Raw genomic sequence first — 13,765 nt, 5'->3', positions numbered from 1 at the left:
CCTGCTGGCTCCTCCCTATCATCTGATGCCCTCCCCTGCTGGCGCCCTCCCCTGCTGGCTCCTCCATATTATCTGATGCCGTCCCCTGCTGGCTCCTCCCTATCATCTGATGCCGTCCCCTGCTGGCTCCTCCCTATCATCTGATGCCCTCCCCTGCTGGCTCCTCCCTATCATCTGATGCCCTCTCCTGCTGGCTCCTCCCTATTATCTGATGCCCTCTCCTGCTGGCTCTTCCCTATTATCTGATGCCGTCCCCTGCTGGCTCCTCCCTATCAGTCCTAGTCCGTCCCCTGCTGGCTCCTCCCTATCATCTGATGCCGTCCCCTGCTGGCTCCTCCCTATCATCTGATGCCCTCTCCTGCTGGCTCCTCCCTATCATCTGATGCCGTCCCCTGCTGGCTTCTCCCTATTACTCGATGCCGTCCCCTGCTGGCTTCTCCCTATTACTTCGATGCCGTCCCCTGCTGGCTTCTCCCTATCAGACCGATGTCGTCCCCTGCTGGCTTCTCCCTATCAGTCCAATGCTGTCCCCTGCTGGCTCCTCCCTATCAGTCCAATGCCGTCCCCTGCTGGCTCCTCTCTATCATCCAATGCTGTCCCCTGCTGGATTCTCCCTATCAGTCCAATGCCGTCCCCTGCTGGCTCCTTCCTATCATCTGATGCCGTCCCCTGCTGGCTCCTCCCTATCATCTGATGCCGTCCCCTGCTGGCTCCTCCCTATCATCTGATGCCGTCCCCTGCTGGCTCCTCCCTATCATCTGATGACGTCCCCTGCTGGCTCCTCCCTATCATCTGATGCCGTCCCCTGCTGGCTCCTCCCTATCATCTGATGACGTCCCCTGCTGGCTCCTCCCTATCATCTGATGCTGTCCTCTGCTGGCTTCTCCCTATCAGTCCGATGCAGTCCCCTGCTGGCTTCTCCCTATCAGTCCTAGGCCGTCCCCTGCTGGCTTCTCCCTATCAGTCCAATGCTGTCCCCTGCTGGATTCTCCCTATCAGTCCAATGCCGTCCCCTGCTGGCTCCTCTCTATCATCCAATGCTGTCCCCTGCTGGATTCTCTCTATCAGTCCAATGCCGTCCCCTGCTGGCTCCTTCCTATCAGTCCAATGCCGTCCCCTGCTGGTTTCTCCCTATCAGTCCGATGTTGTCCCCTCCTGGCTTCTACCTATCAGTTCGATGCCGTCCCCTGCTGCCTTCTCCCTATCAGTCCTAGGCTGTCCCCTGCTGCCTTCTCCCCATCATCCGATGCTGTCCCCTGCTGCCTTCTCCCTATCAGTCCTAGGCTGTTCCCTGCTGGCTTATCCCTATCAGTCCTAGGCTGTTCCCTGCTGGCTTCTCCCTATCAGTCCTAGGCTGTTCCCTGCTGGCTTCTCCCTTTTAATCCTAGGCTGTCCCCTGATGGCTTCTCCCTATCAGTCCGATGCCGTCCCCTGCTGGCTTCTCCCTATTAGTCTGACACCGTCCCCTGCTGGCTTCTCCCTATCAGTTCGATGTCGTCCCCTGCTGGCTTCCCCATATCAGTTTGATGCCATCCCCTGCTAGTTTCTCCCCAGTCCGATGCCGTACCCTGATGGCTTCCCCCTATCAGTCCTAGGCTGTCCCCTGCTGCCTTCTCCCCAGTCCAATGCTGTCCCCTGCTGGCTTCTCCCCGCCAGGTGATTGACAGATCTTCCCCGTGCGTGTACATAGGTAGTCACCTGACTAGTCAGATCTCTCCCTATAGTCCCCGGGTGACTTTTCTAATTGCCCTTACAGGCTCCGGTACATGTCGTCCGTGCTTCTAGCAGCATGAATTTAATGACCGGTTCCCTTAGAGGCCAGTAATGGATTTTCCCAGCATTGAGCAGCACATGAAGTAGTGCAATAAGGACGTCGCCAGCAGGGATGACAGCTTGTCACATATTTTCCCAATATAGCTCCAATCTACCACATCCCACAAGCACAGGGCTTCCAGGTGGTCTACGCACAATAGTCATCTATACAAACGTCTCCGCAGGTGATCGCACAGAAGGCTCGGCTGTGTGTGCAGAAGGGTCGGGTGGATCCTACAGGACAAGACACGCAGTGACGATGTTAATGGACCCTAACACCACACAGGATTCCCTTTCAGACCCGGGATAATTGCAGCCTCTCCTGCCTCCTACTAATAGTGCGGAGCTCATTCAGCGATTGGCTTTGTCCACCGCCGCTCACCTCCATGTCCATGTATGAGCAGTTAACCGCATTTGGCAGCTGCCTGCTATTAAAAAAAAATTGCTGTCTTGAGTAATTAATGTCTGCGGGCAACGCCATTCTAAGAAAACATTATTAGAAGTGACAGCCGGGCTTACAGGAGCGCTCAGCCGGAAACGTCCTTCGTGGCCACCTCATGACAATCTCCCCCTACAGAGACCGCGAGAAGTTGCTATAGGAGATACTGCGACGAGGCGAGTGCCAAGCGGAGATAGTGCACATTATTCCATGGTGCCAATTACGGGCAGAAATGGTGAATCTGCTCCATAGAAGTCATGTCTGTGGGTATATGAATATAAATGCCAGGTTGGACACGTGCCCCCCTCGCGTGGTCTCTGGCGGGTTACATCTGATGGGCTTCGCATGAGCTCCCCGACCAGATGTTCCACATCACGCGCAGAAAGCTCCATTGTGGCACAGGGAAATTGGTGTGAAAAAGACAAGACATGGCTTCCTACTAACAAGCCGGCTGTGCTCAGACCGGGCCTGGAGGTCGCCTTGTGTGGAGAAGGCACAGTCTGCTGATGGGGTTTATCTGCTCCCAGGAGAGACCCCGGAAAGGGAGGAGGCCGCTGGGCACAGGCATCAGCGCAAGCAAAAAAACAAGGGGGCAAAGTCACAGCCGTGACCTCATTGTGGGGATGATAATATGTGGGGGTGAACGACAATTATTAGCCGAGCAAATAAAAGCCAGACACAGGGGTGGATGGGGGGGGTCTTAACAGTCCCTTTGAGACGTGAGTGTTAATAAAACAAGTACATGCTCGCCCTTAATGCCTGCGCTCCTCGCCTTCTAATTATTAACCCTTAAGCCCTAATTATCCACTAGATGGAGGATAAAAGAAGCGGTAAGGGAACGACGAACAGAGGGATCAAGATATTATTTACACAGGAACCGAGACCAGACGAACACATACAATTTACTGACTATCACGCCTCAGCATCCAAACCCAGACCCAAGAAGCAGCGTACATCATCCATTTTACTAGTGTCACCCTCCCAGATGGAGCCTAAGGGTACAGATTAATGGAAACTTCCAAGAAGGCACGAGGCGTGCTGCACCCGGGGCAGAGGATCTGCTTAATCGCATTTCCCAGTAAAAGCAGATCTCTGCAGGTCGAGGCAAATTCAGATCTTGCACCAAACCAATACCCTGCCCAAATATATAGACAAGGATTTGGAGCAAAACTGGCCCCTGGTGCAAGCAAAATCTGCAAGATGCAGGGTAGTATTAAAAGAAAAATCTGCTGGGGAAATAATATCCTATAAGGAGGAAGATGAGATGTAGTTTGTATGTGTTGGGCCGATGGAGACTCTCCTCATGGAGAAGCCGTCACGCTGCTTTCTTCCTTTACTGTCTCTCTTTGGAAACAAGCAGTTACCTGGAGTTACCCTCCTCAGGTCAGGAGGCATTACTAGTTTAACATATTTTTCAGATTATAAGACACACTTTTCCTCCCAAAAATTTGGGAGGAAAATAAGGAGTGCATCTTATAATGTGAATGTAGCTTATCGGGAGGTGGAGAACGGGGACTGTGCTGGCAACTGCGGTGGTGGCTGTGCTGGCGGCTGCTGTGGGGGCTGTGCTGGCGGCTGCGGTGGGGGCTGTGCTGGCGGCTGCGGTGGGGGCTGTGCTGGCGGCTGCGGTGGGGGCTGTGCTGGCGGCTGCGGTGGGGGCTGTGCTGGCGGCTGCGGTGGGGGCTGTGCTGGCGGCTGCGGTGGGGGCTGTGCTGGCGGCTGCTGTGGGGGCTGTGCTGGCGGCTGCGGTGGGGGCTGTGCTGGCGGCTGCGGTGGGGGCTGTGCTGGCGGCTGCGGTGGGGGCTGTGCTGGCGGCTGCGGTGGGGGCTGTGCTGGCGGCTGCGGTGGGGGCTGTCCTGGCGGCTGCGGTGCGGGCTGTGCTGGCGGCTGCGGTGGGGGCTGTGCTGGCGGCTGAGGTGGGGGCTGCGGTTGCGGCTGCAGTGGGGGCTGCGGTGGGGGCTGCAGTGGGGGCTGCAGTGGGGGCTGTGCGGAGCAGGGCGGTGTGGAGAGTGTCCCAAATATTCTGTCGGCGGTGCAGGCTTCAAATAATGGCACCTGGAGGTGGCGCATGTACAGATGAGAGCTCGGCTTGTCATTGAGCTGAGAGCTCAATCTACGCACGTGGCAACTCTGAGCGCCATTTCTTTGAAGCCCGCACCGCCGAGAGAGCAGCTGTGACACCCACCGCACTGCTCCACACAGCCAGCATGGCGCCAGCACAGCCCCTACCGCAGCCAGCACAGCAGCCAGCACATCCCCCTACTCCATCACCGCCCCTGCCTCCTGTGACCCCACTCTACCACCGCTGTTGCCCCCCTCTGGTAAGACACCACCAAAGTATTTTTTAACTTTTCTTATCTCTAAATTTCGGGTGCGTGTTATAATCCGGTGCGTCTTATAATATGAAATGAAAAATATGGTACTTGCTTATATTGATCTTTTCTCACATTTGCAAATTCATCTTCTCAACAAGTTCACATTGGCTGATAAATCATTTCCATAGACGTCTTATATCTCTCCTATGTGGTCTTACAACATGTACAATGATGGTCAGATCTTCAGAAAAATCAGAACTGAATTAAAAAAAATGCCAAAAACGGGGGGAAAAAATGAAGAGCGGAAATATAGACACCTAGATTGTAACTTCAGGGCAAGTGGGGAGTTAAAAGCAAAAAGAAAAAAAAAAAGCAAGTGATAAAAGCTGCAGCGTTTATAAAGTATGGCGTGTATTCCCGACGCTGGGTTTTCGCTCGCTGCTCACAACAGCAACAAAGAGCATAATAATGTGCAGGAGGCGATGGTGGAACGAGGCGCCGGGTCCCGGGTGGGATACGGGAGCCTTTGATTCTCCGATCACATGTTCCAGCCTGCAGTAAGACAGGCAATAATGTGGCCTCATTGATATTCCAGCCACGGCTTCTCTTCCACTGCCGGCAGTTCTCAAAGTCCTTTCCTCCTTCACTTCAAGGAGTCGTCTTTCATTCCTTTTAGAAATGTTAAAACCGAATCACCTATGAGCATCGGGGAGAGCTGGCGGCATCCAAAAGATACGGGGGGGAAAAAAAACATGTATAACCAGAGTGCGAGACTCCTGCGCAGACACCTATGTGCGGCACGTGATGACCCCGACATGACAGCAATGTTTCCCCCATGGAAAACTGCCCGGTGGGATTCAATCCTCCAATCCCAAAATATGACTGACTCTTCCAAGGGGTATTCCCAAAAATAAAAAATCTGTTCCCTCTCCATACGGGAGTTTGCTAGTGGCTGAGGGACCCCAGCGATCCTGAGTTTGGGGCTCTGGAACCAGGAATTTAATTACGAATAAAAACTATAAAATACACAGAGTTCATTGCTGGAAAGACCCCACAAATCCACCGGATTAATCCCCTCTCCCGCAGCATGGAAGCCTAATACTAGGGCTGCGGTGGAGATAACTAGAATTGCAGCGCTGGGTGTGACGACGGGAACACGTTCAGGAGCCCAAAATATTTTGTGTGATTGTAACTTAATACTGCAGCTCCAAAATAAACCGTCTCCGGTCGCCCCATCTGTCTTACGGGAATGTAATTGTATGTGTTTAACTGTAACAAAGACACAAATTAACTGGAAATACACAAAAAAAAAAATCTGCAGACAAATTAACTGGGATTATCACAAAGCAAAACTGTGATGTGTGACCTGCACAAATCAACGTATTATGGTTTTGCAGCATTAAAGATCAAGAGCACAAAAATCAAAGCAAAGTGCAAATTGCGGGCAACAGAGCGGAAGAAATATAACTTCTGTGTAGGCCTAATGCAATATATTAGAGGAGGCGCAGCATATCAGCGCACCGTGCCTCCGGACGGCTATTACACTGCACAGCCTTATCCACGGGACCTCACAGTGCACTGAGGCCATCGCCTCTAGTCACCGGTGGGCTTTGTGAGAGCAGAAATGCTGTGTAATGCCCCTGCTACAGTCCAGAAAGAAGATTACAAAGTGACATCGCAGCATTAACTGCCATGTGTTGGAAAACCGGGCAGTAAATGTTCAATTTCCCACAGCGCCACCTCAGGGAAAACAAAGTATTACACAGTGTACAGTCAAGTCAATGGGAGGTCTGTGTAATGCAGGACAGGCCCTCCTGAGCGAGGGTAACAGCTCCTAATATGTAAGTCACTTACTAGGAGATGAAACCCCCCCAAATATTAACTTACACACCAGTAACAGGGGGTATGAAAGAGGGATTTCGTAACCCAGCAGCCCCTTCAAGATTCATGCACATGGCAGAGATGTGTGCAAAGGCCCCCGCACTGTGCAGCAATACAGAGCCATAAAGTCTCCCCTAGAAGTGGCGTTTCTGTAAGACCCTGTTCATATTACAGTTTATGTTTGATTGGGGATTGAATTATCTTCCATGGCGACTTGATGGGCGATTGCTCTGTAGGAAGATTGGTCTTGTGCAGCCTAGATAGGTCCACCAGGGTCTTCTTCGCCTAGATAGGTCCACCAGGGTCTTCTTCACCTACATAGGTCCACCGGGGTCTTCTTCGCCTAGATAGGTCCAGCAGGGTCTTCTTCGCCTAGCTAGGTCCACCACGGTCTTCTTCGCATAGATAGGTCCACCACGGTCTTCTTCGCATAGATAGGTCCACCACGGTCTTCTTCGCATAGATAGGTCCACCACGGTCTGTTCCGTCGTTATCTTGACAGTATCAAGCCAAGTCTTCTTCACCTACATAGGTCCACCGGGGTCTTCTTCGCCTAGATAGGTCCACCAGGGTCTTCTTCGCCTAGATAGGTCCACCACGGTCTTCTTCGCCTAGATAGCTCCACCACGGTCTTCTTCGCCTAGATAGGTCCACCACGGTCTTCTTCGCATAGATAGGTCCATCACGGTCTTCTTCGCATAGATAGGTCCACCACGGTCTTCTTCGCATAGATAGGTCCACCACGGTCTTCTTCGCATAGATAGGTCCACCACGGTCTTCTTCGCATAGATAGGTCCACCACGGTCTTCTTCGCATAGATAGGTCCACCACGGTCTGTTCCGTCGTTATCTTGACAGTATCAAGCCATCGGATTGCTGGTCTTCCTTTTCTTCCGACCAGGATGTCTTCTCCAGTGATTGCTCTCTTCATATGATGAAGTCGTAGTTTGGTGATCCTTTCTTCGAGTGACCGGTCCAGCTTAGTTTGTTCCAGATTTGTTTGTTCTTCTTGCCATCCAGGGTATTGATAATATCATTCCCCAGCATCACATTTTGAAGGCGTTGATTCTTCTGACTTGTTTCTTCATTGTCAAGGTTTCGCATCCATATGTTACTACAGAAAAGACCAGACTATGTACGAGCTGTGTCTTCATCAGTGAAATGTCCCCTGATTTCCTGATTTGAGGACCTTGTCCAGTGACTTCATTGTTGACTTGCCCATAGCCATTCTCCTATTGACGTCTGGTGTTGTTGCTTTATCTTGAGTGATCATTGATTCGAGTAGGTTGAAGTCCTTTACAACTTCCACTTCGTCACCATCCATCTTTATCTTTAATGGGTCCCAATCATAACTGGCAGTAATCAATATCTTTGCCTTCTTGATATTGAGTAGGAGTCCCATGTTTGAGCTTTCCATCTTGACCTCCGTAATAAGTCCTTCACTCCATCTACGCAAGTTGTTATCAATATTTAAGAATGTTGAAGATTCGTCCAGGAATTTTCAGTCCTTCTTTTTTTGGCAAGTCCAGCCCTCCTGAAAATAGCATCTGCACAGAAATTGAAGCGAAATGGTGACAGGACGCCTCCTTGTCTGACGCACCGCTCTACTTTGTACCATGCCGGGGCACCGCTTTCCATTCAGACTGTTGCTTCTTGGTGGATGTCAAGGTTCGCTGATCAGATGGTTTGGCACATACATATCTTTCATGATATTCCAAAGTTTCTGGTGATCAACACAGTCGAAGGTCTTGTTATAGTCCATGAAGCAGAAATCGACCTCCTTGTTATATTCTTTTGCCATTTCCTTCATCAATCTAAAGTTAGCAATTACATGTCTTGTTCTTCTGCCTTTTCTGAATCCTGCTTGTTCCTCCGGCAGCTCCTTGTCACAGTAAGGCCCAGTGCCCACACTGTGCAGTTTTGACGCATATTTTCAGAAATCTGCAGCAAAATCTGCATGTCCATTGTGAAGCCAGCAAAGTCTATGAGAATTCAGAAGTGCTGTGCCCACGTTGCTTATTTTTCCCTTGCGTATTTGGTGCAGATTTGGTGCAGGAAAAAAGAAATCTGCACCAAATATGCAAGGGAAAATACTCAACATGGGCACAGCACTTCTGATATCTCATAGACTTTGCTGGCTTCACAATGGACATGCAGATTTTGCTGCAGATTTCTGAAAATCTGTGTCAATATACGCAGCGTGGGTACATGGCCTAAGGCTATGTACCCACGTTGCGTCGTGGTAGCTGCAGTTCTAAACGCACCCTTTGGCAGAAATGGTATTTGTCAAAGTTGATTTTGACCACAAAAACGCTGTAAATACGCTTGTGCGTTTTTACCGGATTTTTACCGCGATTTACATGCTTTTTCATTGCTTAGTCAGATGCGTTTTGATGACAAATACAATGCTAAATAAAGTTTTAACATTCAAACACTGAAAAAAAATGGAAAAAAATGATTACAAATAGCAAGATTATAATCATAAACAAAATAGCTGATTTTATTAAAATGATAAATGTTTGTTAATATTTATGTAAAAAATAACGTTAAATTAATGTTTTTCTTAATTTTAATTGTCGGACTGTGTGTGTGTGTAAAGGGACAAATTTAATGTCAAAACGCAGGCAATTAAATTGTCAAAAACACTTGTTTTCTGCATCTAAAAAGCATGTATAACGCTAGGATTTTGATGTAGAATGCGTTTTGCATCTTCTAATTGACTCTAATGTTATCAAAACGCAGCTCAAATGGCAAAAACAATTGACACGCTGCTTCTTTAAACGCTGAGTTTTTGCCCCAAAATATGCAAATTAAAAGCAGCGTTTTGAACAGCAAAGTGCGCACAAGAAATCCCTATTTCTCATAGACTTTGCTTGGAAATCAAAACGCATGCATATTGGCATTAAAACGCTGCAGCTGAAGAAGCTGCGGAAACGCATGTAAGGGTACTTTCACACTTGCGTTATTTTTTTTTGGCGCAATCCGCTGTCTTGGGAAACAGCGGAATCCATTAACGGATTCCGCTGTTTCCCATAGACTTGCATTGATGACGGATTGTGCCAAAAGTACCTGCATTGCTTCCGTTGGCCGACGCCGAGCGGAAGCAACGCTGAATGTAACGTTAAATGCTTGCGTCAAAATGACGCCAACCAGCGGATTCTGTTGCGTCCGTTAAAATTTATAATGGTTCCCTATGGCAGCGGATTCCGTTGCTAAGTGCTTAACAACAGAATCCGCTGCTGGATTCCGCTAATTTCTACTGAGCATGCCCAGAATGAAAAAAATGAAAAAAGAAAAAAAAAAACAGAGCCGACGCATTCCGTTAGACGGACGCCTAACGGACGCCAAATGGATGCAACAGTCCGTTATTTCACAGGAATCAGCTAATGGATTACTGTGAAATGACGGATCCGTTGCATCCATTGACACCACAAAAATAACGGATGCGTCAAAACGACGCAGCAACGGACCCAGCGGATTTCGCCCAACGCAAGTGTGAAACTAGCCTAAAAACGCAACGTGGGCACATAGCCTTAGCCTCTTTCACACGTCAGTATTTTGCATCAGTATTTCATCAGTATTTGGCTGCCAAAACTAGGAGTGTCTCCAAAACACAGAAAAGGTGTCAGACTTTTAATTATCGTTCTCTGGAAGTTCCAATCCTGGTTTTGGCATCTAAATACTGATAAAACATTAATGCAAAATACGGATATGTGAAAGAGGCCTGAGGCTGCAGCCATCTTTGTAGGCTCGTCAGTAGTATTTTGCTGGGATGAGGTATGAGAGCAGTAGTCCGTTTCTGCAGTCTGTAGCATCTTCCCTCTTCTGAATATCTGGTCTAGTTCTTGGGCGATTTACTAGTTGTGTATATTGGTTGACACAGGCGTGTGATAACCTCAGACGACTTTATTAGCTGTATCGGAATATTGTCACATCCAGCGGCTTTATTTTTTGACTAAATCTTTATCACAGCAAATACTTCATCTTTCAAGATGTTTGGTTCTCCAACACTTCCAGTCTCAGTTTCTTTCCGTATCACTGAGTCGTTGTCGTAAAGCTCCATGTATTTGTTCTATCTCTCCTGCGTTTCTTTAAGACCCTGTTCACATTACAGTTTATGCTTGCATTGGGGTTATACGTGAACTATGTTGTCCAGTGAAAACAAGTTGTCATCTATCCTCAGGGAAGCTAGTAACGTGCGGATCGGTGGGTGTCCCACCACTGGGACTGATCAGGAGATTGGGGAACCTTTATCCCCAATGAGCAGCCCATAGGGAATGAATGGAGCGGACTGCGAGCAAGCACATTATACCAGGGATAAAAATCCCCCACTCTGCCGATCGGACCCCCTATGGATTAGAGATGTCCAGTGAAAAACAGGTTAATCCCTTTAAACTATGTACAAGTCAGAACCTATAAAGCCAATATACACAAGGCCTTATAGTTCTGAATAACTGCATTCTGCATACATCGCCCTGGAATATGTTGGCGAAATAATGAACCATAAACAATGGATGGAGAACAATATGAAGACACAGTCCCATCCAACAGGGAGTGCAGCAGCACAGAGAGCCCGATGGGGAGGGGGGGGGGGTCTCATTTTCGGGCAGGCAATGCATGCGGGCCTGGGACGTGAGAGACTGCTAAGCAGATTAACATGTCTGTGCAACTGGATCCAGCACAAAAACATTTCAGCCGTACTTAATGGGCTTCTCGCAATTTACACTCAACACAAAACACCTACTGGGGAAGGCCGGACAAAGCCGCGGCTATTTGTTCTCCGGGGGGAGGGACAGAACAAGGCCATATTGTTTACCAGGGTGACATGAAAGGGCCTGCTGATTCAACTCTTTGGGAATGTGCTCTCTGCCGGCGTCACACATTTCTATGGAGCAGAAATTCATACTGGGCGTCTGTTAGCAGGAATCTGGGGCTTTATTTGTATCCCCAGGATAGTGATGGCGAGAAAGTGTTTATCTACCGCGGCTAAATAAAGTTTTATTTTTTTAATGCACAAATGTAATATTCACAGCGACAGGAGAGGTATCCTGACCGGCTGCTAACAGAAAACACACAAACGCAAGGGATGGACGGTATCGTTTGCTGAAAATCAGATTCCTGAGCTGAGGATACATTTCTGCCATCAATCTGTGCGACTCCAGACTGCGATCAGATCACAGCTGCGGAGGGAGGGGGAGCACTTTATCCCTCTACTCTGCAACCGGTCTCTGCGTACATCGCACTGCGGTCGGATGACACGCGAGTGCAGTGCGATGTTTCACACACACCCATAGATTTGTATGGGTGCATGTGAGCCAAGAGTTGCCACCAAACGCAGCTGGACACTGGCCCAGAGTTTTGCACTGGTGCGAGTGCAATCTGATGTTTTATGGCTATGTTCACACAGGGCTTTTTTGGTAAGTTTTTTCCTGACCAAAACTTGATCTTCTGGCAGGAAATCTCCTTTGAGTCATCCGCATTTTTGGTGCGTTTTTTTAGTGGTGTTTTTGCTGCAGATTTGGTTCGGATTTGCTTTCTTTCTACAAAATGGGTTGTAAGGCTATGTTCACACAGGGCTTTTTTGGTATGTTTTTTAGCTGCAGATTTGCTTTGGTTTTATACAAATCCATGCTAATAAAAAGCTGCTTTTTACAGTTTAAGCAAAGTCTATGAGATTTCTGAAATCTCATGCACACACACAAACACATCAGGTTTTTTTCCTGACTCTTTTGTAATATACATGCGTTTTTGGTCAGGTTTTTAAAGAATCAGCATGTCAATTCTTTGCTGCAGATCTGCTGCGTTTTTTTCATTGATACAACCCATTTTGTAGAAAAAAAGCAGCAAATCTGCACCAAATCTGCAGCAAAAACGCCACTAAAAAAAACGCACAAAAAGGACCAAAAACACAGATGACTCAAAGGAGATTTCCTGCCACAAGATCTGGTTTTGGTCAGGAAAAAAAACTTACCAAAAAAGCCCTGTGTGAACACAGCCTATCAATGATAAAACGCAGCAAAGAATTGACATGCTGATTCTTCAAAAACCTGACCAAAAACGCAGGTAATTGACAAAACAGTCAGGAAAAAACCTGATGTGTTTGTGTGTGTGTCTACATGAAATTTCAGAAATCTCAGACTTTGCCTGGACTGTAAAAAGCAGCTTTTTATTAGCGTGGATTTGCATAAAACCAAGGCAAATCTGCAGCTAAAAAAACGCAGCAAAAACTTACCAAAAAAGCCCTGTGTGAATGTGTGAACATAGCCCCGGATTGCACTCGCCCCTGCAAAACGCAAATGGAACCGAGGCTTTAAAGTGACGATCCCCCCTCACCAGTGGAAATGGTTAACAACACAAAGGACAATTTATGACAGACAATTTAATTTTGCCCATCTGTTAATTAAAAAAAAAAAAAGAGATTCTAACATGTACCCTTTTAGGCCCCCTTCACACGCACATGTCTCCGGTATGTGCTGGGTCCGTGCCCGCATGTACTGAAGACACAGGCACACGTAAACCTATTAAAACCAATGGGTTTATGTGCATGCACGTGTGCAGCCAATGGCCCGTGTGCTCCACACGGATGCATGTCCGTGTTTCTACAGCAGCACAGGTGTTACGCGGCCCGCACACGTTCCACACGGATGTAGTGTGGATGCGGGCCCACGTGACACGCGCTGGAGAAGCACACGTGTCATGTTAAAAATAAAAAACCACAAACTCACCTCCACCGTCCCTGCAGTCTCTGCCGCGGCTGTCACCTGCATCCGTCCCCCAGTGAATTTGAACAACGCATCTTCTTCACTGGGGGCCGGAAGCAGCGTCAGCGGGGCGTGGCCTGTGCCGGACACTGTCAGTCAGCACCACAGACAGCGTCGGATGATGCAGGTAAGGCGGGGCTTTCCGTTCTCCGTGTGTTATTACGTATAACACACGGAGAACACGCATGTGCCACAAACATGGCACACGGAGGGGAAAACGCACCTTTGACACGTCCATGAAACACGAGCGTGATTTTCACAGACGTGTGAAGGGGGCTTTAATGTTACATAAGGACATTAATAAATGAGGTCACACCTTAGTAATTAGTCCAGAAACAGTTATAGGATTAGCCCAGACCCGCGCACAACACTACAAGATACCACAAGCTGCTCCGACAGGTCTTGTAGGAATAAAGAGATCGAATAAGATTATATGAACAATTTGCTGACAAACGGAGCGGAACAATGGAGAAGTTGCGTCCTCACTGATTCGTGTGGTGCTGTCTGGCAGGGAGGCCTCGCACACCCGGGGCTAGGAAGCCAGTGAAGCAGAACGCT

General features: G+C 48.5%; 1 protein-coding gene across 4 annotated transcripts in view; it reads right to left on the bottom strand.

Moving 5' to 3' along the window:
- Positions 1–13,765, bottom strand: part of CLSTN1 (calsyntenin 1) — a 171,630-nt gene that overhangs the window by 126,894 nt on the left and 30,971 nt on the right. The window lies entirely within an intron of this gene.

The sequence above is a fragment of the Anomaloglossus baeobatrachus genome, chromosome 11 (assembly GCF_048569485.1).
Source record: "Anomaloglossus baeobatrachus isolate aAnoBae1 chromosome 11, aAnoBae1.hap1, whole genome shotgun sequence".
NCBI lineage: Eukaryota > Metazoa > Chordata > Amphibia > Anura > Aromobatidae > Anomaloglossus > Anomaloglossus baeobatrachus.
Note: the sequence above shows the minus strand (reverse complement) of the source record. Positions and strands in the feature narration are given on the sequence as shown.